The 26,293-nt window shown below is 42.4% G+C and overlaps 1 long non-coding RNA gene across 1 annotated transcript; it reads right to left on the bottom strand.

Annotated features, from left to right (window-relative positions):
- Window positions 1–1,796: 1,796 nt before the first annotated feature.
- Window positions 1,797–24,321, bottom strand: LOC147349804 (uncharacterized). Its single transcript, XR_015150206.1, has 3 exons — window positions 24,173–24,321; window positions 23,647–23,776; window positions 1,797–2,355 (listed from the first exon to the last, which is right to left on the bottom strand). It is a non-coding gene; the product is annotated as an uncharacterized LOC147349804 (long non-coding RNA).
- Between the last annotated feature and the right edge of the window lie 1,972 nt (window positions 24,322–26,293).

Below are 26,293 nucleotides of genomic sequence, written 5' to 3'. Positions count from 1 at the left end.
GCCCCGTGCCTGACACGCAATGCACTATCAGCAAATGTGTACTCTATAATGTGTGCCTTCTCCGATGGCTGTCTGCAAAATTTTTGTTGAAAATGTGCAAGGTTAAGTCTGATATAGATATTGTTTATATCTCCACTTCAACAAAGAATCATACACAACTGGTCTGAAAAATGGCATCTTAAGTGACAAACCACAGGTTAACCATGAACAAGGCTGGAAGGGACTGTCAAGCCTAGCATATGCAATCAGCTGATTTCTCCAAAGAAGAAAACATGACCCAAGAAGTAGGAGTTGGTGACCATGTTTCAGAGCCCTCATCTGTATCTGTATCCAGGTCTCCCAATTCTCCATGGAAAGGGGCAAAGGGCTCCTAGTTTTTGCCAGGCATTGCTCGAGTCTCCTTTAACCCTCCCAACCAAAAGCTACTTCTGCTACTTCTGTATTTTATTGAGAGAAAATTGAATGTAGTAGAGAAGCAGCTTATGTGGGGCTGAGTCTTAAAGTCAGCACGGAGAGTGAAAACTACATACTGTTGAGTCATCCTGAATCTCCTGCCGTGAATTGCTACAGTGGAGAACAATATATTAGACCACCCATAAATCCAGCAGATGTCCTCCATCCCACCTTGAATCAAACCACTATTTCTTCAACCAAACATCAGATAAAGCAGTGGACTTGCAGTTAGCAAGGTGTGATGTATGGGGCAGAAAAGTAAACTTTATCACAGGAATCTCTTGGTTGGAAGAGCAGCCTGAGATCTCAGCTGAGGATGGCAGAGTTGTCTGGTCTGTGTTCCTGTTTCTCTGGGACAGTCACTTACTGAATGAAACAGTGGGCTTTTCATTAAACCTTTCATTAAAAGGGTTATTACCTTTTAATTCTCTTTCTTTTTCATGGATTCCTGCAGTTGAACTGTGAAGTTCAGCTAGTATAGGATGGAAGCCCCCCGCTATTTGAATAAGTTACACAGCTGGAGGACAGGAGGTTTGGGGATTTGTACTCGTCCTCCGAGGTCCAAGCTCTTTTCCTGGGCTCCTCCCTATGGTCCCAACGGGGACTGCTGTTCTCTAGTTCACCATGCTGGGCTAATTTAGTTCAGTTTGACATTCAACACACATGGCTTCTGTTTTCTGCTATAAATCTCCAGACGTTTTATGGACCAATAATGTCCAATGTGTACATGGACTGTTCTGCTGCTTGGTAATTACCACTGACCTCTTTCCAAGACCCTTCTCCATAAAGAGGCCACCTCTTTGGGGCAGCTCTGCCATCCCCTTCTCTCCAAGGCTGTAGGTGGAACAACCAAGTTCTTAATTAGGCAGCCTGCACAGGGAAGCTTGGTGTCAGATTTCCAGGTCAGCCTTTGATAGAGGGGTAATCAGGGGAGGTGATGCATCGACTTTGATTAAAGAGCTGTGATGAATCAAGATAAAATTGACATTTAATTTCTTTCGGACGAACTAATCTTGTAGACCAAACTTAAAGGTGAATTGTCTTCTGTTTTGGTCTGTGGGGCAGGGGCAGTTGTCCATGATGGAAAAGGTAACCCTGAAAAAAAATTGCTATAATTTCTTTCTTAAATCGCTGATATTTAATTGAACACGGGCTCATGGGGTGACTTAGTGGAGTTAGAATTCCTCCCAACATTTTTGTCCTAACAGAATTCCACCCAAATCTTTGTAGCACTCAAGAACAACTTAAGTGCGTGCCCCTGCTCTCCACTGGGGACCCTATCCATGAGGGACCCTCAGCACTTCTTGAGCATCTCATTTACTGCCATACACGCCTCACTCCTTAAGTCAGTGGGAAAATGATCTGTTGTAATTCAAAAGACAAAAACAAAACTAAATCAAACCAAAATAAAATCCTGGGTGTACAGCAGCACAGGTAGAGTAATGATGTGCTTTGAAAAAAACTACCACAAAATGTGATTTTTTTTCCTAATTGGACTGATACACGTTTTCAAAGAGGAAAGAACTTCAAGAGATAATTGTGCTGACTTTATTGTCAAATAAAAATAATAGGAAAACAGTAACTCACCAATCAATAAACTAGGATATTGTTAGATATTCTTAGCATGCACTAGCGCGCGCGTGCGCGTGCACACACACACACACGCACACACACGCACACACACACATCAGTGCCCTGAAAACCTCCAAGGTGAAGTGACTTATGACAGCAGTGGGTTCTCAGGCTTTGGTTGGCTTAGACGTGGCGAGGGCAGGCAAGGAGCTCCCGGCGAAGTAGCAGCCTCTTATCAGTAGATGGGAGTAGAGCAACGCGGATGGACCGCCAGGCAGCCAGGCTGCAAATGTTGCCCGGATTTCAGCCTCCCCTGCTCTTTTGGCGATACTGCAGGGAACAAAATGAAGACAAGCGGAGCTGGTGAATCAGATAAGAGGACTTTTAAACCCTTGTCACACAAGGACTTGGGAGATCGAGGCAGTAACGTAGGCAAATTCAGGAAACTGTATTTTCTGCTAAGATGTGCATTTCATTTTGCACTTTAATTTGCTTAGGAAATACAATAGTTGCTTTTTGCTTTAATTCTCACATTCTTATGGTGTGTCCTCTCTTTCTCTTCCCTCTCTTCTTGTCTTACTCTTTTCCTCTTAATATAGCTACAATTCCTTTCATAGTCATAACATCCTTTTTGGAGTGAAGTATAACTAAAAATTTTTAAATGGCTATCAATGTTTCTTGCGAAGTGTCTGATTATGAAACTTTTTCTCTAAAGTACGGAAGGAAATGAAGTCATAAAATTTCTAGTATAACTTTTCTATTTTCTTTGGAAGAAGATCAGGTAGGATTTAAAGTATTGTCCTGGTGTAGTTAAAATACCATACCCTAGCATAGATATTACATATATAGAACCAATAAAAATATATAATAAATTTGGATATAAACTTGCAAATGCTCCTCTGTTCTTGGCATATTTGTTAACATGAGTGAGTATGAAGATTTTCTTTTAATTAATTCATTCATTTTTCTTTATCCCCATTTCTTGCTTTCATGCCAGCCATCACCCTTGTTTCTTCACAGGCAACTATGCTCATGTAGTACGTATACCTACATATATATATATGTATATAGAGTATGTGTTCTTAGAAAATATGTATTGCTGCTTGCGAGCATGTTTTCTAATTTACATTCATGATATTGTGCTATGGACCTCATTCTATTTCTTTTTCCACTCAGTATTCTGATTTAAGAATCTATCCACGTCGTCACTTATACCTCCAGTCTCTTGCCCCCAGGGGCTGCAAAGGATTCTAGCTATCAAATGATGCATTTCCATTCCCTCATGAGTGGACAACTAGATTGCTGATAATTATCCATGTTCCAAACAATACTGTGATGAACATTCTTACTCCTGCCTTCTTGTGGACTTGTGTGCCTCTCGAACATATGCCAAGAAACAGCATTGCTGTGTTGGTGGATATACCATAATTAATTTGATGGCTCCATTTTGTGTTCTTACCAGCAGCTCCCTATCAGACACCTCTGTATCCTTGACTATAAATTGTCTAGAGAGCAGGGAAGTTCTCTCTGCTTATTCAGATATTCTTTTATATTCTTTGTTAGACTTGAAAAACATTATTCATAGAAATATTGTATATTCCTGAGTAGATTTCCAGATGTTTTATAATTTTTTCAATTATTGTGTCTTTTCTTTAAAGATATATTTTCTGGTTGTTTATTGCTGGTGTTGGCAAATTCTATTAATCTGTAAACAATTTTGCATTTAGCAAATTTTCTGAACAACCTTAGTGATTCTGATAGCTTATGTGTTGATTCTATTGTATTTTATTGGTAAGGATTTGTATTTTATTGCCTGCAAATAACAATACTTCGCTTCTCTATCCTTACACATTTTACTTATATATCATTTCTCAAAGTATTATGCTAAATAGTGACAGTAATAATGGGAATTCCTGTCTTGTTTCTAGTCTAAAGGCAATGTTTGCAATTTTCCCATTAATTTTAATGTTTGCTATAAGTTTCTAGTTTTATATATGTATATGCTGCTAAGTAGCTTTAGTCATGTCCGACTCTATGCAACCCCAGAGACAGCAGCCCACCAGGCTCCCCTGTCCCTAGGATTCTCCAGGCAAGAACACTGGAGTGGGTTGCCATTTCCTTCTCCAATATATGTATATATGTGTATATATATATATATATATATATATATATATATATAACACACACACATAGTCAATTTAATGAAGTTCCTTTCTGTTTCTAGTGGGATAAGATACATTTCTGTATCTATTGACATGATCATATGATTTTTGGTCTATGGATTAAATTGATAGATTTCTCAAATATTGAAATATTCTTACATTTGGGGGAGGGATGTTTTGGTGATAGCAAAGTAGAATGACTCTAATAAGAAGTTCTCAGCAGTAAATTTCTCTCATACACTGTGCTAATTTATTTTGCAAGTTACATTTATTTATTTATGCCTTTAATCAGTTAATATAGCTTGTGATTTGTCTGTATCAGGCCTTCGATTGGATACTGGGGATATACTTTTCATCAATATTGAGTCTAGAAAGTGAGTGACTTGGCCCTACGGTATCTGGGGTTTCCACTGGCTCTCAAGTCCATTGGACGAGAAGCAGTAAAGGCTATGTTGACTTTTGTCTTGGCCATAAAAGGTAGGTTGTCAGTTCTTACTGCCATTTAAGAAGGTGAGGGTGGGGGGAGGGCTAAGATGGAAAGCAGGTAGCCTTGGGAAGTAGGAGCTGAAGAAACTACTTTGCATATGAGCTAGGCATCCATTCAGGTTCACGGCCAATAGTATATGGACCAGTTGCTGGATTCACCAAGACTTTAAATAAAAATACTGTGATCTCCTTGTTTATTGCTCAATTGCTTTGGTCACTTTGACACAGTTACAAACCAATGAGAATGATACGCAAGCCCATTGCAAAACAAGTGTTAAAAAAAAAATCCCAACTGAAAATTACTGAAACAATGAAAATAGAACTGATTCTTAGCCAAGTATTTTTTTTTTCTGAGAAAATATCTTAACTTAATGCATACTATGTCCTTGAAGGGAAAAAGGATGCGTTGTGAAAAAGATTCCAGCTTTGAATCTGAGCTGTGAACTGCAGATGCAAACTGCATGGTCACTGGAGGCCCACAAGGAGGAAGTATTAGGTGGCATGTGGTCAGGGTGCTCCTGTCACTGAAAATGGTTTGGGAAGAAATAACAACTTAGGATACCTGAGATGAGGTAATTGGGTTTTCGGCTCCCTCCTCTCACCTAATTGAATGTGTGAATAATCTGTCTGCACGATGAGCTCATGCCCACGGCTCTTCTCTCCGGCATTTGTATGCAGTGAGCATGTGCATGTGTGTGAATTCACACCAAATCTCACAGGCTCTATTTTCCTGCAGTGAGATCTCTGTACCCCCAGAACAAAATGAAAAATGGCTTCTTAATCGTGATAATCTTCGCAACTTTACCATGCAGTCTCCGGTTGTTTTCTCTGACCTGTCATAAAAGCGGGGGATGAAGATGAGGCGGTGACCATTCAAGGGGATTGTTAAGGAGCGTCTGCTGCGTTGGTATATGTGTTGCACTCAGCAGGGGCCACTTGATTATGTATAACTGTAATATTTGCCTGTGTGTCTCCTACCCCGACATTTGAGACATTGATTTTCTTTCAGCCACTCCCCTATTGTGAGGCTGCTAAGTATAGGCTAGACTCTGATCCTATGGGAAAATCTCTCCGTGGTCCGAAATCCTTTTAAGGATTAGCATCTCAACTAATGTCATTGCATATTTCCATATGAGCTGAACTAAACTACTGGATCAATTTGCCTTAATAATCTGTGATTTCCTCCCACTTTTCAACCTTACCATGTCTGCAGCTTTGAGCAGACTTAATATACCCTAGAGGGTGAACATGGGGGAAGTCAGGATGCATTTCCTGGAAAGGCAGCTTTATATCAGAGTCTTAAAGAGGACTAATGAAGAGGGGGAAGGGTGCTGAAGGCAGGGGCATAGAAAGGGCAATGACTTAAAGATGCAAGGGCAATGGCCCATTTGGAGAGGTGAGGGAAACAGCTTGGTAAAAAGATGGGAAGCAGCAGAGTGTGGGGAAGATGGGGCGGGCAGACCATGCGTTTAATGTCAGCTATTGTCCTAGTTGACTCGGAAAGCCTCGGCAGTGTTTTAAGCCCTACCTTTGCACACACTTTGGCTCTTGCAGCTTTCTCGTCCTGTGAATCTGCCTGGTTAGCTTCTGTTTTTATCGGAGGTTAGCTTAAGATCAATTTCTCCAGAGTTAAAATATGTATCTAAACTTGGGGCATTTGTCATTCTTTAGGTTAGAATCTTTCCTCCCTTATCACCTCTTATTTAGGCATACCCCTGCAATAGTAACTTTACCTAAAACTGATAAGTAAATAAATGCCCCTAAGGCAATGGCACCCCACTCCAGTACTCTTGCTTGGAAAGTCCCATGGATGGAGGAGCCTGTTAGGCTGCAATCCATGGGGTCGCTAAGACTCGGACACGACTGAGTGACTTCACTTTCACTTTTCACTTTCATGCATTGGAGAAGGAAATGGCAACCCACTCCAGTGTTCTTGCCTGGAGAATCCCAGGGACGGGGGAGCCTGGTGGGCTGCCGTCTATGGGGTCGCACAGAGTCGGACACGACTGAGGTGACTTAGCATAGGATTCTCATAACATTAAAAAAACGAAGATCATGGAATCCGGTACCACCACTTCCTGACATATAGATGGGGAAACAATGGAAACAGTGAGAGACTTTATTTTCTTGGGCTCCAAAATCACTGCAGATGGTGACTGCAGCCATGAAATTAAAAGACATTTGCTCCTTGGAAGAAAAGCTATGGCCAACTTAGACAGCATCTTAAAAAACAGAGACATTACTTTGCCAACAAAGATCCATCTAGTCAAAGCTATGGTTTTTCCAGCAGTCATGTGTGGATGTGAGAGTTGGACCATCAAGAAGGCTGAGCACCGAAGATCTGATGCTTTCAAACTGTGGTGTTGGAGAAGACTCTTTAGAGTTCCTTGGACTGCAAGGAGATCCAACCAGTCCATCCTAAAGGAAATCAACCCAGAATATTCATTGGAAGCACTGATGCTAAAGCTGAAACTCTAATACTTTGGCCACCTGATGTGAAGAGTCAACTCATTGGAAAGACTCTGATGCTGGGCAAGACTGAAGGAAGGAAGAGAAGGGGACAACAGAGGATGAAATGGTTGGATGGCATCACTGACTCAATGGACATGAGTTTGAGCAGGCTCCGGGAATTGGTGAAGGACAGGAAGCCTGGCATACTGCAGTCCATGGGGTCACAAAGAGTCAGACACGACTGAGTGACTGAACTGAACTGAACTGAATTGATAATTCTCAAGTTATCAATTTGTTAAAAGTACAGGACTCCAACATCCTCAGACTGCTGTTTTTCAGTTGCATTCCTGAAATCCACAGTCATGAGTCATGGTGATGGTGTCATACCTCATGAAGGTCAAGAGAAGAGTTAGCTTTGGGGGAGAATGCTTCTTCTGGCCAAGATGGAATGACGTGGACTTGATTTTACCCTCTCACCCAAAGCTACTGAATTTACCTTTGAACTCTATGGTAATTCAATTATTCTCACCAAGGACTCAGAGTATGTGTGACTTAGACTCATGGTAACAAGATCAATCATGAATTTTGGATTGTATAACTTTTTATGGCTTATCAAGCATGATACTATAATGGAAGGGGGCTTCCCAGATGGCTCAGTGGTAAAGAATCTGCCTGCAAGGCAGGATATGTGGGTACTATCTCTGGGTCAAGAAGATTCCCCTGGAGGAAGAAATGGCAACCCACTCTAGTATTCTTGCTGGGAAAATCCCATGGTCAGAGGAGCCTAGTGGGCTACAGTCCAGGGGGTCACGATGAGTCAGACATGACTGAGCGACTAGCATGCATGCACTGTAATGGAAAGAGCATTGATTTACAAAGAACTCTAGGTTCTTGGGAAAGGCAGAGCATGGAAAGGAGAACCAGTGTTTGCTGAATGCTTCTTATGTGCCAGGGATATGAGAAGCACCCCCCATGTATTATCTCATTCACTCCTTACTAAAATCTTGTGAGGAATGAGTTATTGTTTCTGGGCACGGAAACTGAGAATCAAGGGACTTGTTCAAAGTCAAACAATGATAAAGGCTCACATTGTGCCCACTATTCTACTGTACTAAGCTGAGTGACGGTGGTGCTTTTTATTTTCCTAATTTATTTCAGGCCAGTTTGTAAATAGACACACAGAGAATAAAACATTAAATGCTCATTGAAAGCCACGATCTTGTCTCATGCATTTTTGACTCCCTAGAGCCTATGTCAGGACCTGTCACCTAGTAGCTGGGAATCTGGAGAGAAAAAGAGAAAAGAGGAAAAAAGAATAGAAGGGTAAGACCCAAGCAAGAAAAGGGGTATAATTAACCAAAAAACAGGCCATAAGAAGACCACTGTAATTGAGCACACAGTTTCACGAGGCACTTCTTGCTGGTTAGTGGAACTGAGATCATGTTTGACTTCATCCATCAGTCAAGACCAGGATATCACGATTCCTGCTTCTGTCTGACACGAAGTAACATGGACTGGATTTACCCTCTAGTTTGAAATAACAGAAAAAAAAAATCAGACAAAATATATGAAAAAGTGGTTTTCAAGATATTAGACATTAGGCCTGAAGGACAGTGATCCCCAAGAGAGGGAAACAAACCAGGTGGATCCTATAGTTGCTCCCAGCTTACTGTCTGGAGAGTTTCTGGGTTACTGCCCAGGGAGGAAAAATCCAGGTACTGCCGGGGTTCTTTCTGAGTTGAGGAGACGGAGAAGGGGACATAGAGGTCAAGAGTTTATGGGGTAGAGCACCAGGCAGGAGAGTATTCTGGTGAGTCCCTGCTGAGTCTTCAGCTGTGATTGATCTGCACTCGTGTGGGAGGAATCTACCCAAGGCTATGGAAACAGAAACCAAAAGGGATTCGTATGAACAATCCCCAGGACTCCCATAGGGCCCAGAACAGTTCCTTTTACCACCAGCCAGAGTGGAAAATCTCAATAGTATACTAGACATAATATATAGTATTCATAAGAATTCTGTCTTATTCAGTGCATCCTAAGTGGGGAAACTTAGCCCTGTACTAAATGTTTTATTTTGAAGTAACAGAGCTGGCTCAATACAGTAAAATTTATAATATCTGGAATCTACCTAAAAATTACCATGCATAAAAAGAATCAGGAAGATATGAACATAATGAGGAAAAATAAAATCAATCAATCAAAACTGTTGCAGAAATAGCACAGACAACAGAATTACCGGACAAGGATATTTAAACAGTTGTAATTGTATTCCACATATTCAAGAAGCTAGAAGAAAGAGTGATCATATTAAGAAAAGATGCAGAATATACAGTAAGTCCCCTACATATAAATGAATTCCTCTTTGAATGCACTCATAAGTTCAGTTTGTTTATAAGTTCAACATTGCTTAGGTACCCAACTAACACAATTGACTATACAGTATTGTGTTGTAATAGATTTATAATACTTTTCATGTAAATAATACATAAAAAACACAAAAAATAGTGAAAAAATTAATCTTACAGTACCTCGAAAAGTAGAGTAGTCTAGTACAGCAGCTGGTAGCACTGAATTGCATTCTGAATGGCTACTGCAGTACCATTCTTTGTTCAGGTTTTGTGCCTCAAAAACTAACCATGCCTCTTCAAAGAGAATTCCCATATTATTTCCTGCATTGTGAATCTCTTATTCTTATCTCTCTTCCTCTTTTCCCTGGGCTTCTAATTCCATCAGGTCTTCATTAGTAAGCTCATCGTATCATACAAGGAGAGTCCACTGGCGATGTCCTCTTGCAGATCTAGCTCCAGCTTCTTGCTGAGGGTTGCTAAGTTGCCACGTTTCTTCTTTAAGCCTTCATGAAACTCTTAGATTCCTCTTGAGTCAGAGTTACACTGAGTGGGACTTGAAGCTGATGTCGATCCTATATCCACACATTGAGGAACTTCTCCATCTCTTCCATCATTTTCCATGCTACTTTGATATTATTGTCAACAAAACTGGCACAGAAGACTTCACATATTCCATGATCTTGTCCTTGTTCTTTAGAATCATGCCGATGGTTGAACAGTTCATGTCATAAGAATGAGTGATGTCAACAATCTTTTCGCCTCACTCCACTTTCTCAATGATTTTCACTTTTGTTTCCATCGTTATCCCTTGGTGCTTTTTTAGCAGTACCAGCTACACTGCTTTTACACCACTGCTTTTACACTTGCTTTTGGACATCCTGGACTTGAAATAAAGATACTGTATTCTATACAGTACTGTAAAGTACACAAAAGCACAACCAGTTGTAAAAGATGCACACATGTGACAATGTGTGCCAAACACATGAGCTAACTTATGTAATAGGACATGTGAACACATGTTGCAACTTTGAAATGTCACAACTTGAGGAAGTTCAGTACTTACTGTATGAAAAGGCCTACAGTATATGAGATGAAGAAATACACTGGATGAAATAACAAACAGATTGGGCATCAAAGGAAATATCCATGAACTTCAGAACAAAGCAATAGTAAACTATTCAAAATGAAACATAAAAAAGATTAAAAGAAAATGAACATCCGTTAGCCTTGGGACAAAATATAAATGTGAAAATATAAAATATAAATGATTGTAGGAGAGTGAGACAATAGGTATAGGAAGAAACAATGACTCCAAATTTTCCAAATATGATGAAAATTCTAAACTCACAGATCCAAGAATCTTAGCAAACCCAAAGCAAAAAAGCATGAACAAAATTACACCAAAGTACATCATAATCAAATTGTTCAAAAGCAGTGGTAAAGAGAAAATTCTAAAAATGATCAGAGGAAAAAAGACACACGACATACAGGAAAACAAAAGATAAGAACGACAGCAGATTTCTCATCAGGAGCAATGCAAGTCAGAAGACACTATATCAACATATTCAAGGTACTGAAAGAAAAAACTGTCAAGCCAGCAAAATGGCTTTCAAAAACAAAGATGAGATGAAAGCTTTTTTAGACATAAAGCACAAAAACAACGCATAATTAGCATACTTTCCTACAAGAAATGTAAAAGAATATCTCTCAGGCAGAAGGCAAGTGATACTAGATGAAAGTCTCAATCTATACAAAGGAATGAAGACACTCAGAAATGCTGACTACATGGGCGAATATAAAAGGCCATCTTTTTCTTGTCATAGAAATATCTTTAAAGGATAACAGCTCAGGGGGAAAATAAAATATGGCTTGGAGTTTTAACAAATGTAAAAATATAATGTAAAACAACAAATGATACAAATGAAATTATTTTGTTGTAAGTTCTTGGGGCTTCCCTGGTGACTCAGACAGTAAAGAAGCTGCCTGTAATTCAGGAGACCTGGGTTCAAACCCAGGTCAGGAAGATCTCCTGGGGAAGGGAATGGCAACCCACTCCAATATTCTTGCCTGGAGAATTCTGTGGACAGAGGAGCCTGGTGGGCTACGGTCCATGGGGTCTCAAAGAGTCAGATTGACTAAGAAGCTAACACTTTCACACTAATTAGTGAAGCCTAAGGATGGAAAAAGATGTATCATACTAACACTGATTAAACAAAAGCAGTGGAGTGGCTACAGTAACATCATATAAAACATTTTTAGAGCAAACACATATTATCAGACTTAAAAGGTCATTTAATGATGGTGAAGTTAATTCATCAAAAGAACATTTCTAAATATGTACTTAATAACAGAGTTTCAAAATATTTGAAGAAAGCCATCAAAGGACTCCTTCCTTGGGCTGTGGAAAGCATCATCCCTGCTGTGCTCTCTGACACCGCACAGCTCAGCCTTCTCTTAGGGCATCATGACAGACAATGCCTTGAACTTCACTGGTCAAGTTCCTGTAATCATGTTGTTGAGAACTTTGTACATCATCCAAAATACAGTTAATCCTTCTGGAAAGGACCTGAAAAGTACGTTTTCTCTAGCTTCAGTATCAGAAATACATGCATTAAAAAAAAATAACAGTAGCCAACCTTCCTTAAACACATATTATTTACATATTTAATAGAACTTCCTTATTGCTTTACATGTATTACTTCATTTAATTCTTTCAGAAATCTAAGAAGTAGATGTTACTGTTTTATCCATTTGATAGATGGTGTATTTCTTCTCCTTGACACTGATTGCTCTGACTTTTGAGACTTGACCATTTCAAGTGCATAGAATTTTGTTATTTATATTTTGCAAACTATACTCATGCTTATCCTCAACTTTTCTCATTTTCCCTTTCAGTCAGTTCAGTCGCTCAGTTGTGTCCAGCCCTGTGCAACCCCATGGACTGCAGCATGCCAGGCTTTCCTGTCCATCACCAACTCCCTGAGCCTGCTCAAACTCATGTCCATCAAGTCCGTGATGCCATCCAACCATCTCATCCTCTGTCATCCCCTTTTCCTCCTGTGCCTTTAATCTTTCCCAGCATCAGGATCTTTTCCAGTGAGTCAGTTCTTCACATCAGGTGGCCAAAGTATTGGAGCTTCAGCTTCAGCATCAGTCATTCAATGAATATTCATACTGATTTCCTTTAGGACTGACTGGTTTGATCTCCTTGCAGTCCAACGGACTCTCAGGAGTCTTCTCCAACACCACAGTTCAAAAGCATCAATTCTTTGGTGCTCATCTTTCTTTATGGTCAAACTCTCACATTCATACATGACTACTGGAGAAACTATAGCTTTGAATAGATGGACCTCTGTTGGCAAAGTAATATCTCTGCTTTTTAAGATGCCATCTATATGGATCATAGCTGTTCTTCCAAGGAGCAAATGTCTTTTAATTTCATAGCTACAGTCCCCATCTGCGGTGATTTTAGAGCCTAAGAAAATAAAGTCTGTCACTGTTTCCATTGTTTGCCCATCTAATTGCCATGAAGTGATAGGACTGGATACCATGATCTTTGTTTTTTGAATGTTGAGTTTTAAACCAGCTTTTTCACTCTTCTCTTTTAGTTTCATAAAGAGGCTTTTTAGTTCCTCTTCACTTTCTGCCATAAGGGTGGTGTCATCTGCCTATCTGAGGTTATTGATATTTCTCCCTGCAATCTTGATTCCAATGTGTGCTTCATCCAGCTTGGCATTTCACATGATGTGCTCTGCATATAATTTAAATAAACTGGGTGACAATATACAGCCTTGACGTACTTCTTTCCCAATTTGGAGCCAGTCCATTGTTCCATGGCCGCTTCTAACTGTTTTCCCTTTACTTCATTTTCCTTTTACTTCATTGCTTTTATTCATTTAAAATTATTTTTATCTAGCTATATAGTATGAACTGAAGCAGTATTTGAGTCAATACCTAATAATCTTTATTAGTCTATTAAAAAAAAGACACAAACTGAGAGACTAACTTTTTCTCCCATGGGAAGGTTATATATTTGCTAATGACTAGTGTTTGCTCAACATTCAGAAAACGAAGATCATGGCATCTGGTCCCATCACTTCATGGGAAATAGATGGGGAAACAGTGGAAACAGTGTCAGACTTTATTTTTCTGGGCTCCAAAATCACTGCAGATGGTGACTGCAGCCATGAAATTAAAAGATGCTTACTCCTTGGAAGGAAAGTTATGACCAACCTAGATAGCATATTAAAAGCAGAGACATTACTTTGCCAACAAAGGTTCATCTAGTCAAGGCTATGGTTTTTCCTGTGGTCATGTATGGATGTGAGAGTTGGACTGTGAAGAAGGCTGAGTGCCAAAGAATTGATGCTGTTGAACTGTGGTGTTGGAGAAGACTCTTGAGAGTCCCTTGGACTGCAAGGAGATCCAACCAGTCCATTCTGAAGGAGATCAGCCCTGGGATTTCTTTGGAAGGAATGATGCTAAAGCTGAAACTCCAGTACTTTGGCCACCTCATGCGAAGGGTTGACTCATTGGAAAAGACTCTGATGCTGGGAGGGATTGGGAGCAGGAGGAGAAGGGGACGACAGAGGATGAGATGGCTGGATGGCATCACCGACTCGATGGACGTGAGTCTGGGTGAACTCCGGGAGTTGGTGATGGACAGGGAGGCCTGGCGTGCTGCGATTCATGGGGTCGCAAAGAGTCGGACACGACTGAGCGACTGATCTGATCTGATCTGAGTGTTTGCTGCAACAATGTGGGAGGCATATATCTGACCCTACTCCTGTGCCTTTGATAAATGCTGAGGGCATAGTCTAAAGTAGATATTTGGAAGGTGTGTTTGTCCGCCTGGAGTAGCTGACATCAGATGGAAGTTCCAGACAACCAGAGCCCAGGGGAAGGGTGAGTTTACTGGGGGTCACTCAGACTGCCTGGATGACAGCTTCATCCATAATCTGAGTGGTTGGTGCATACAGATCTTCAAACCATCACCACTGGGATAAATCAAGATCAATGCGAGAGTATCCAGGGTTCAGAATTCCAGTGAAGAATCTGAATCCTGAGATGCAGAAAAAGATGGAATCTTTGGAAGTCAGCATCAGGCACAAGTCAGGAAAAATAACTTGAAGTGGGATAAAGGAAGAAAATGGCTTAGGACATGGGCTATGTGCCAAACACAGGTATCTGTAGCTTGGTTTTTGTGTGTGTGTGTTAGGTAGAGATGAGTAATGGGAGGGGTGTTCGATTTGGGGGATGGTGTATGGAAAAGTTTACTTCTTTAAAGTGCAGAGTGAGGTACAGAGTGAGGTACCCCAGACACACAGCTACCTGGGGCCTGGGCTTCCCTGAATTATAGATGAAAGAGTCAGAGGAATGGGCACCAGTTCCTGGCAGGGCCTCCGGACTTGGTCTCTGCTCCTGTGATGTGAAATGGGGATACCAGTCTCTTTTTCTCACAGCCAGGAGGAGAGACTCATGCTCAAATGAGAGGATGCTCCTGAAATACTCTGAATACTGAAAAGGCTTTATTAGCAGCCAGCTTGTTTTGAGAGTGGGAACAAAGGAAAGGAGGATCTGGAGCTCTCAAGTGGTGAAGGAATTAGGTCAGTTTCAACAACTTTACTTCTGATTTGCTGAAATCAGACATCTTAGGTAGAGATACCTGGAGAGCCACTGAGAATGGATGAGATAGCCCAGGGCTTATTTAGTACCACTGCAAATCTTGTGAGGCTTCTCAGAGCGTCCTGGCATTGCCCAGGTTGGGGGCAGAAGGGCAGCGAGTGGGGAAGGAGGGAGGGGAAGGACTGTGTTGATTATAGCCCCTGGTACTTCTTCCTACAGAGCCCTATAGCCTGCATCTGCTTTACACACTATGTTTTATTTAAAGATTTCATCTGAGTGAAAAGTCCCAAGGCTTATTAAAAAAAAAAAGACTGAAAGCAATGCTTCTAGAGGAGTATTCTAAGACACAGCAGGGCAGAGCAGGTGGAAGAATGAAATGAATCCCCTCTGTTCATTCAGGAGCCCAGGTAAAAGTTACGGGAAAACTTGTAGGTTTTGGATAAACTATGAACTCTGTTTGCATGAGGATTAAGGATATTGTTTTGATAATCAATCAAAGTGTAGGTACTGAGTGCTTTCTATAGCATTTATCTTTCAGTTAACATAAGCCAATTAAGCAATATGAACAGTAATCAATACACAATAAAGTTCTAGCCTCAGCTCTCAATCCCTCTTCCCTAGGGACTAAGGAAATGCTTAACGAGGACTTTTGTGTCCTGTCTGGATTTCCTTGTCTCATCTGTAGGAGTCCTACCACCGTCACTCTGCATATTGTGCAACCTCTCTACGGGGCAGGGAGTATTCAACATTCAGGCTTTAACTGGGCGTCTTCACTGACTGCTTCTTCTGCCCATCTTGTGCTCTTCACTGCAGAGGATCCAGAAAGTTACAGCTGCCTCCCATGCATGCTGAAAGGCAATGGCACCGCACTCCAGTACTTTTGCCTGGAGAATCCCATGGATGGAGGAGCCTGGTAGGCTGCAGTCCATGGGGTCGATAGAGTCGGACACGACTGAGCGACTTCACTTTCACTTTTCACTTTCATGCATTAGAGAAGGAAATGGCAACCCACTCCAGTGTTCTTGCCTGGAGAATCCCAGGGACGGGGGAGCCTGGTGGGCTGCTGTCTATGGGGTCACACAGAGTCGGACATGACTGAAGTGACTTAGCAGCAGCAGCAGTGCCTGTTTATTGCTGCAGATAGGCGTTGGGTTTTCTCTAAGTGCTTCCCTGGTGGCTCAGACGGTAAAGAATCTGCCTGCAATGTGGGTGACCCAGGTCCAAACCCTGGGTTGAGACGATCCCCTGGAGAAGGAAATGACAACCCAGTCCCATATTCTTGCCTGGAGAATTCCATAGACAGAGGAGCCTGTGGGGCTAAAGTCCATGGGGTTGTAGAGTCAGACATGATTGAGTGACTAACACAAGCTGTCAAAGTGCTAGAGTTTCAACCCAGCCTCTTGCCCTTCCCTAGCTGCCCTCACATGAAGCCCACCATGACAGTGGGAGGTCTTTTTTGCCCCTGAAGTTTTGGTATCAAGAGTAGCTTCAAGAATGTGTCAGAATTGGAAAGGGAGAGACATCAATTGCACCAAAGTTAGTCATTCATTACTTTGATGTGTGTTTTGAACTTCTGGCTGATTCCAGACATTGTGCTGGGGATAAAGGGATGAATTCAACAGCAAGGTCGCTCCTGCAACAATGGGGCAAATGGAAGTATTAGTCAGGGAGTAGGTGGTTAGGAGCTCTAGATTGCTTCTTGTAGAAATCATCTCATGGTAGTTTCAACTCTGGATGAAGCCTCCTAAGGAGTTTTCTATTAACCTATCTGCATTGACTTATTTGTATTGTAAGTTACAGATCACTTTGCAAAATACAAAAATTCTATACTGGTAGAAAGAATTCTTTATTATATTAAAACTTAACTCAGAGGTGATGATCTACCAGACCAGTGGACTACATTGCCTATGGATCAAATTTGCTGCAGATTATTTCATTTGACTGACACAGTATTTAATTATTTTCTCATTAGAATGCTTTTAGACAGGCCATAAACTCTGTGCTTTGTCACAAGCCCCACCGTTCCTTATTGTTCTACCCCTAACTATATTTATTTGCCTTCCCTAACTGCAACCTGTAGATATTTGCATTTACAGCTTCTGGAAGACACTTTCCAAGTCATGAGACCAAGACAAGTAAAATTGTTGAAAAGCTGTAAAATTCTAAATAGATGATTTAATGATTTAATAAATATCTATTGAGTATCTATCAGGTGTCAGGGTCTGTGCTGATGTACAATAGGGATTTAGAGAATAATAATATAGTATGGTAAGTGAAGTAAGCTACAAAAGTGTCATCAGGGGCCATGAATTCTTCAGTGAGTCTTATGGAAGGCTTCACAGAGGATGCTAGTGAGTTTGGGACTTGTTTGTACATATGCCTTACTGTAGCTATATCTGCAGCTCATCATAGGATTTTAAGCATAAAAGTGACATCAGTAAGGTAAAAAAAGATAATATCAATAGGTGGGAGAATTAGAGGAGATTGAGACTAAAGGCAAAGTTATCCAGTAGGAAGTGTATTCTTGAATAATGTAGAATGAAAATAAAAGTTAGGGGGCCTTCTGGGGTGTCATAGGGTGTAGACACAAGCAAAAACCTTGAGATTGTAATGAACACAGTAAGTTCTCAGGGCTCTGAGGAAAGCAGCTTGTGAAATGGTTATGTCTAGAGAACTGGGAGACATTGTGGAGTGGGATTCAAGGTCCAGGAGCTGCACAGAGAATCTTGAGTCATTTTTAGTATTTCTCCATATTGCTCAATGTCTTATCACACTGGCTCTTTCTTGGAGGCTCAAACTCTCTTTGACTCTTCCATATCATCCCTCATACTCACCATGTTCAAGCTCATTCAAGGCCATTGACTCTACTTTCAAAATAAATCCAGAATCTGGCTTCTCTTCCCCATGTCCACCATGATCACCATCACCACGACCTACTCTCTATTGTCCGAAGCAAGTTCCCTCAGGGCTGAATCTCTGTTCCTTTAACTCCCCAGGCTGTGCACACAGCGGATCCTGGGTGCATAGCACATTCTCACTCAAGACTTGCATCTGATAGGTGCACCAAGGGCCTTGGGAAATGCAAGTGTAATAGGAAAAGTGATAACTAAATTGAGCTAGTTAAGCTCCTAGTCTAAAAGCTCTGATACTGGAGAGTAAGTTTGCTGGGGCTGAGAGAGGGCAAGGAAAAGTAACTACTATGTTTAGAGACCTGCCCTGGAGTCTCCAAATGTACAAACTCCAGAACTGTGTTGTCTGGTTTGGTAGTCACTGGCTACTTGTAACTATTTAAATCAGATAGAATTAAATACAATTATAAATTCAGCCCCTTGGTCATGCTAGTCACATATCGAATCCTCAGCGTGGCTAGTGGCTACCATACTGGATAGCACGTATATCGACAATTTCTGTCATAGTAGAAGGACTTCTTGGACATCACAGACCTAGAGTCAAGAGACAAGGTTAAAACTGTCTTGATCTATGGTAAGGAAAATGCCTAGAAGAAGGGATGTCTCTGCAGTGGTTATCCAGATTACCATTACCACTCTTACCATAGTTGGGTAAGAGCTGATTATTATGTTGAATAGCAGCCAAATACCAGAATCAGGTCTGTCTTTGATGAAGGCAGGTGATGACACTGATCATAGGCTGAGCTCTTGAAATGGGAGCCAGAAACCAGGGGAGCTAGTTGGTCACCTAAGGGGCCCCGGTCTCACTTAGGCCTGCAGGTAGACATATACCAGCCTTAGGAGAAGGAGACTCCCATTGGGAAATGGGGATGACAGCACCATCGGTGCAGGGCCGCTGTGAATGGTCATCTTTACGGGACTGGAGGGGGCAGGTGCCCGCGCGAAGTTTCCCCAGCTGTTACAGCGCTCCCCTCCTCATCTCTGCAGAGCCTCTCACTATTTGGGGGCGAGACATGCACTATCACCTCCCATGTTACTTCCCTGTAGATACAACATGGGAGTTCTACCAGGACGCCGAAAGGTCCCTTGTGGTTTGCTGATGGTCTGCCCAGCTCCTCTTCTGGATCCTCCTCACGCACTGACAGTGTCCTGGTCAAACTAACATGGAGAGGTAGACTTTCTCTCCCTTAGCCGGGGAATGTGACACCCGGAAGGGTGAGTGACTGGCCCGAGGCCACAGAGCAGGGACGCGCTGGGAGCTGGGCGTCACTCTGCTGATGCTAAGTCCAGGGTTGACTCCACTCGGTGGTGGTTTCCCTGTTTGTGTGCCCATAAAATTCATACGCTAAACATAAACTCCAATGTTGGTATTCGGAGGTGGGGCCTTTGGGTGGGAATTAAGGACTTAATAAAGGAGACCCCAGAGACCTCCATTCCTCCATGTGAGGGCCTGAGAGAACTAAAGCAGGAACTGAGCTCTCACTAGACACCGAGTCTCCTGGCATCCAGAGCTGTGAAAAATAAACGTCTGTTATTCATGAGCCAGCCAGTCTACGGTACTCTGCCAGGGCAGAGCAGCCCAAACAGAACACCTCCTGTGGTAGGTTTGAGGATTCCAGGGTTGACCAAGGAAGAGAAAGGACACAATGCATTTCAGCGGGTGAAGCCTGCACAGGGTTGTGTAAGAGGGGCGATTTCTTCCGGAGGCTGTTCTGCGGTCACCACCCTGAAGGAGAACAGGCAAGGAAACTCTCAGGGGAGAGGGAAATAGGAGAGTCGTCTTTCGTGTTCAGGTGATGCTGAGTAACAGCAAGGTGGGAAGTCTGAGTCGGAGAACTTTGAAAGGAAGCAGTGGTTTGGGGTCTTGTATAGTTACAGAGCCTGTCTTATCTGTGGCTGGAAGATGGTTCCATATGGTGCAGTTTCACAGGGCGTGTGGAGTAGGTGGGCTCTAAATAGCTAAAGATATGTTTGTTTGAACTGTGTTTAAAATAACCGAATGTGTATGATCTCGAATATAGTCTATGCGATTCTCCAGGCAAGAATACTGGAGTGGGTTGCCATGCCCTTCTCTGGGGGATCTTCCCAACCCAGGGATTCAACTCACATCTTTTAAGCCTCCTGCATTGGCAGGTAGGTTCTTTACCACTAGCACCACCTGGGAAGCTCACTGATTTGAAGAAGTAAACAGTCTGGGGGCAGTTTTAGGATGATACCCAGAGACTGTCACTGGCCCATTTAAAAGTACTCTCCTAGATAACAAGATCACTATTTGTGGTCCAATTTCTGTATCTACAATTTTTTAAAACATAGGTTTCATTTTAGTTACTATTCTTTCTTTTTAGAATAACTTTCCTAATGAGGATGGGCTTCCATTTACCTTTTCAAAAAGACCTCTAATGCAATAAAGATTAGGATTATACTAAAATCTCTTCACTGGTGGCACAACTGGTAAAGAATCCCCCTGCAGTGCAGGAGACGTGGGTTGAACCCTGGGTTGGGAGGAGGAGGGCATGGCAACCCACTCCAGTATTCTTGCATGGAGAATCTCATGGACAGAGGGGCCTGGTGGGCTACAGTCCATAGGGTCACAAGAAGTCTGACATGACTGAGTGATAAGCACAGCATAGCACAAAATCTCTTCCTGAAACTTGGCTGGCAACTCCTGTAGCGTGTGGGCTTCTCTCCTAGCTCAGTCGGTAAGAATCTGCCTACAATGCAGGAGTCTGCCTGCAATTCAGGAGACCTGGATTTGATTCCTAGGTCCAGAAGATCCTCTGGAGAAGGAAATGGCAATCCACTCCAGTATCCTTGCCTGGAAAATCCCACGGACAGGGGAGCCTGGCAGGCTACAATCCATAGGGTCGCAAGAGGTGTACATGACTTAGTGACTAAACCACTTAAACCACCACCACCTGTCGCGTGTTTCTCACTTTCTATTTTAAACTAGGGATAATTTTCCTACAGCTCTTATTTCTGCTTCTGGACTTAAGGATAGACACTGTGATTTCAGTATTTCTGATTTCCTGCGGGGCCTAACATCAGTGTTATTTGAAGAAAAGTAAAGAGGGAAGCTGCTGGCCACCTGTCAGTATCCAAAACCTCCCTTCCATGGAGGTGGGTTGGTAAGATGGCCCGTGAAGCCCTTGTATACTCACAGACTTCAGTAAACACAGAACAACCCACCTCCTTCTTCAGAGGATGCTCTAAGTGGAACACTCCTAGGCACCTATGTTGTTTCCACCTGTCACACTGGACTCAGCCAAAGGATTTGATGTGGCAGCTGACGTGATCTCAATGACCTGCCCACAAGCAGGCCGTGGGCCCACGTATTTGGATCATCATTGGCATGCCCCCTCCCAGTCTCACGTTTCAATCTTTCACTTAGACATGCTTCCAATAGAAAAGTTTATGGCTCTGATGGCCATTCAACACCTCACACATGCCAGGTACCCGGTAAAACCCTGAAGCACACATCACTGATGCCAAACCCCTGCAGAGCCCATGGGTGTGGAAGCCTTTCCATCCCTTTTCTTGCAGGAAACAGACTCTAGCCTCCATGGCTTTCCCTGAGCCCCAGAGGGCAGAGATGCAAACAGCTGCTAATTTGGGAAGAGAGGGGTTGCAAAGACAAGGGAGGAGCAGCCAGGAAATGACAGTGCAGCCTTGGGGCAGGGTCCTGGTTCCACCTCAAGGGATACATTTAAGCTTTAAAACACAACAAATGGAAGATGTCTGCATTCTTCATTCAAAAGAAACTCATCAGGATTACCTGAGACCAGATTAGAGGAGTGCAGGCCCTGCACACACGGCAATCTTACCAGCAACCCTACCCTTGTACCCTTGTTGCTATTAAACTCCTCATCAAATTCTCCTAGGTTGGGACACACAGCTTTTTGAGAGCAGGCATCCACCGTGTCCACCTTTGCCTGGCAAAGAATAAATCTGTCCTTTTCTGCTTCACACAAAACTCTGTCTTCGAGATTTGACTCAGCACTGGTGCACAGAGGCTGAAGTTTTGGCATTATGACTCCATTTTAACTCTGGGAGATCCATTATTATACCTGTTTTTTAAAAAGTAGAAACTGAGGTCAGAGGGCTAATGAGTGGTAGAACAGGGACACAGATCCAGGGGTTTTGACTTTAATATTCTAGTTTTGGCTATTTAGTTTTTCAAGTACACTGTAAGTACAAGTGCTCTGTTGCTCAGTCATGTCCAATTCTTTGGACCCCATGGACTATAGCCCGCCAGGGCTCCTCTGTCCATGGGATTCCCCAGGCAAGAATACTGGAGTGGGTAAGCCATTTCCTCCTCCAGGGACTCTTCCCAACCCAGGGATCAAACCTGTGTCTCTTAAGGTCTGCCTACATTGGCAGGTGGGCTCTTTACCATTAGCGCCACTTGAGAAGTCCTTCAAGTACACTCTGTACAGACAATGAGGTCTGCTTGCATTTGTCCCCATGGCAGGTATGGTATTATTACCTGTGTTCTACAGGTGAGCACCCTGAGGCTGGGTCAGGGAGGCCTGCTGATATTCCCAAGGTCAAGAACTAGAATGGAGTGTTTCCTGGATGAGAACTTTCATCTCTCTGAATGTAATTCCTTTTTTTGTTCTACTCCGCTACTCTAAGTGTGAATAAGCCCTGTAATCAAAGATAGCCTTCTGAAGAAAGTGTTTGAAGAGATCAGTGGCTTTTTAGTAGCTGGGGTTGTTCCGTGGTAACTTTCAGTTTTGTGTGCTGCTCCCTGACGTGCTGCTACCCTGGTCCAAGCCTTTGGTGAGTTTCTCAGAGATGCTTCACTCCTGCTTATAGGTGGTCCCATAGGTGACACATTGGCTCTGGGGGCTCTGGGGCATGGTTGACAGGACCTTGATGTGGTCCCGTTGGTGCCCTGGGGAATCTTAGTTTCTGCCTCCTAAGAACAGAATGACCTGGTGAATTTCTTTTACCTGGTAGCTGTTATTATTATTATTTTTTTCACCTATAAATCCAGGAACCATGGGCCATGACTTTGAAAGTTTTCTCCTGCTTGGAAACAATTTATAGTAGTATTTACCAGTGCCTCCCACACGCCATGTCAGTGCTCTCTGCATACCAAACTACCATTTTTCTTTATTATCTGACTTCTTCTCATGATCTCAGTTGTATGATCTCAATATCAGCTATTACTTTAAGAGCAGTAGTAAAATCTCTGTGCAAGGCACTATTTGAAGGAGCCCCAATGATGAGAGATTTATATTTTAAACCAATTGCTCATCCCATTTAAAAAGAAAAAGGTGTTGGCCATCCCCACATAAGATACTGATGAGTCGGATTAACTGTCCTAAAGTGCTTCACCAATTCACTTCCATGTAATCGTGAAGCAGAGAATGGAACTGCTGTAGCATTTACAAAGCTGACACCAGGCATATTTGAACACGGTGAGATATGGTATCACTGGGGACAGAAAGTGAGTTTAGTTAATAATGAATGGCATATCCCATAAAATACCATTACACAGTGTTCAAGGCCCAAGAATGATGACATAATTATTAGGAGACTGGGAGATTAAGATATAATTTAAAAAAACATGACAGGGGAGGGTGTAATTGGGGAGACAAAATACACAGGAAGTTTGTAATTTACATGTCAAAATACCTTTTTCATGTTTTGATTGGATTAGACGCTGCCTTTCCACTCCATTTATCCTGGCTTCAATTAGAGGCAGCCGAAATGACATCTCACGTTCATATTCTTGACACACGCTGCTCACAGGCACTTTCTAATTCTAACCGACAGGAAGGGGGAAAGGGAAACTCAGTTTTGCCTCCGTCATGCACTTCTTACTTAACCTCTCATTTGTTTCCAAATGAGCCTGTCACTGCGGTTCACATGGCTTTGCGCGTGGGCTGCACCCCCTGCTCTGGTGGAGACTCCCGTCATCAGTTGATGTGCTCTGACCCCCAGGCGTGCGGGGAGACTAAACCCAAGCAGGGGTGGATGGCAGAGGACCGCTGATTCCTTTTTGAACAGGACAGGGCGAGGACATATGTTGAGAAGCCATGGAGATGTTATTAGCATTATTTTTTTTCACAGCATCAAGCATAATCTCTCCAAACCAGAGGACACGGGGTAGCTAGCAAGCTCCTTTTTTCCCCTTTGTTCCCTTCTTACTGGGTTTTACCTGGAGACATCCATGCATTCAGCGGGGGATAAATCCTGAGATTTTCATTTGCCTTGGATCCCTGGCACCTCCTCTCAGAGATCTAACAGCACAAAGCCCACCTGAAAACCATCAGTGAGATATTCAGGCTAACTGTCTTGCACTTCAGAGATCCTGCATCTACCAAGCTGAAGGCATCAGGTACCCAGAGGCATTATAATTACGTGCAAGATGGAAGTTATTATTGATTTCTCATCTGTTTGATGGAAGCACCTATGCTTTGCTTTTATAATCTTGATGTTTTTCTTTATAGTGGCAGCAATGACGCTGCTATATCTAGTTATGTTTTAGTATATATGGTAAAAAGTAGCCTATTAGGACCTTACATATCTCAGGTGACTGATGAACATAGCCTACTGATCCTCCTCCTCAAGTGTTTGGCTTCTGCTTTGAGGAACAGACTTGCCTAAAATAAACGCCAGGCCAAATAAATGCCATCTGGTAGAAGCAAGAGTTTCTTTTCTACCAGCTGCTCCCTTGGTTCCCATTGCCACTCATACTTTCTGATCCTTGATCAACAGTTTTAAATTGCACATTATTTATTTGGGTCACTGAGAAAATGCTTAAGATGACCAAAATAAATGAGCCTTGTAATAAGGAGGCGATATCCTGGGAAGGCAGCAGAGTGAGTAGAGGTTCAGATCCCTGGCTGCAAATCCTCTGCTGCCATTGGTGCCATGTTGGACTAGATACACCCACCCTGAGCCTCAGTTTCCCCATCTGTAAATTGGACACTGTAGAGTACCTGCCTCACACTGTCTAAATGAGGGTTAAATGAAATAGATCATGTTAATGCTTATCAGGGAGCTTGGTATAGTGAAGTACTGGTGAAGGTTAGCAGTTACTTGTTATTTGGCTCCAGTCACATTTTCTGACCATTCCTGCTCAGTCCTTCTGCTCTCTGAGCCCTGGTATTGGGTCCTGGCTTCATCCTGAGTCCAGTGGCCAGCCTCCAACAGATGGCTGCTGTTCCTGTAAGAAAACTTTTCTCTTTTTCTGGCTCAAGTTCCCCATTTTATGGCTTCTGGTCCTGTTGGGAGACCCATGTCATGTGATAATAGAAGTAGATCCCCAGAGAAAATGGTGTCCATTCAGCACTCTGTAGCAATGTTACATTAAATCAGGCTTGGGAGAGTTTCTGACCTCTGACCTCAGTTTCTACATTTTAAAAAACAGGTATAATCATGGATCTCCCAGAGTTAAAATGGAGTAACTCTTTGAGATTTCTCTGCCTAGTTAAGGAGGTGCAGGGTTTGCTGTTCTTGGGATGCACAGATACCCAACTGTCTCCAGAGTTCACATACCTCCTACAGCTAGAGTGAAGAAAGAGACAACTCAAAAACTTGGTCCTGAAAGCAAACCTTCTACCCCTTAGACTGAGAGCTGGTCCCAAGCTCCCTACCATCTCCCTATCCTGCTTTAGACATCATGGGAAAAAGTCTAATACTTGAGCTAGATAAGATCTCAGATCTCACTACTTCCCCGGGCAGTGAAACAGTCAGTCTTAACCATCAGGTCGGGCATGACCAGAAAGGGAATTTTTTTTTCTGGAATTCTGTGCAGTGTGTGACGAATAAGGAGCAAGGAATCCCTTTCTGGAACTTTTGCTAAGATGAAACCACTAAGCCTTATACACAGTGTCATCATGTAATATACAGCTCATATTAGTAAAATGCAGCACAAAGCACTTACACTTATTTGATTAAAAAAAAAAAACTGTGAAGATGGTGACATGGAGGCTATTAATCCATTTTAAAGATAAAAAAAATTGAGGTTGAGGTGATTGCCTTTCTTGAAGCCATGTAGCTAAAAGGTGGAAGGGGCCACCTAGGATTCCTGATTCCAAATTCAGTGTCATTTCTGTTAAATCTCTGCCTTACCACCTAAGTCATCAGACTCTTTGTACTTCTCCAAACTCCTACCTAGGCAACAGAGAATTCCTTAAACCTGAGACCATCTAGCTCCAGATTTGGCCCAAAGAAAAAAGTCCCCTGAAGCCTGAACATGTGTTTTGTGTGGGTGTGAATCTCTTTGAACAAAGGCTTAAGGCTGCATTATTTAATTTTTTGTGAGTTTACTTTT

This window comes from Bos grunniens, chromosome 21, assembly GCF_055505025.1.
Source record: "Bos grunniens cultivar Pamir isolate PY7600 chromosome 21, Bosgru_T2T1.0, whole genome shotgun sequence".
In the NCBI taxonomy this organism is placed as follows: Eukaryota; Metazoa; Chordata; class Mammalia; order Artiodactyla; family Bovidae; genus Bos; species Bos grunniens.
This window is presented reverse-complemented; position numbering and strand designations above follow the sequence as displayed.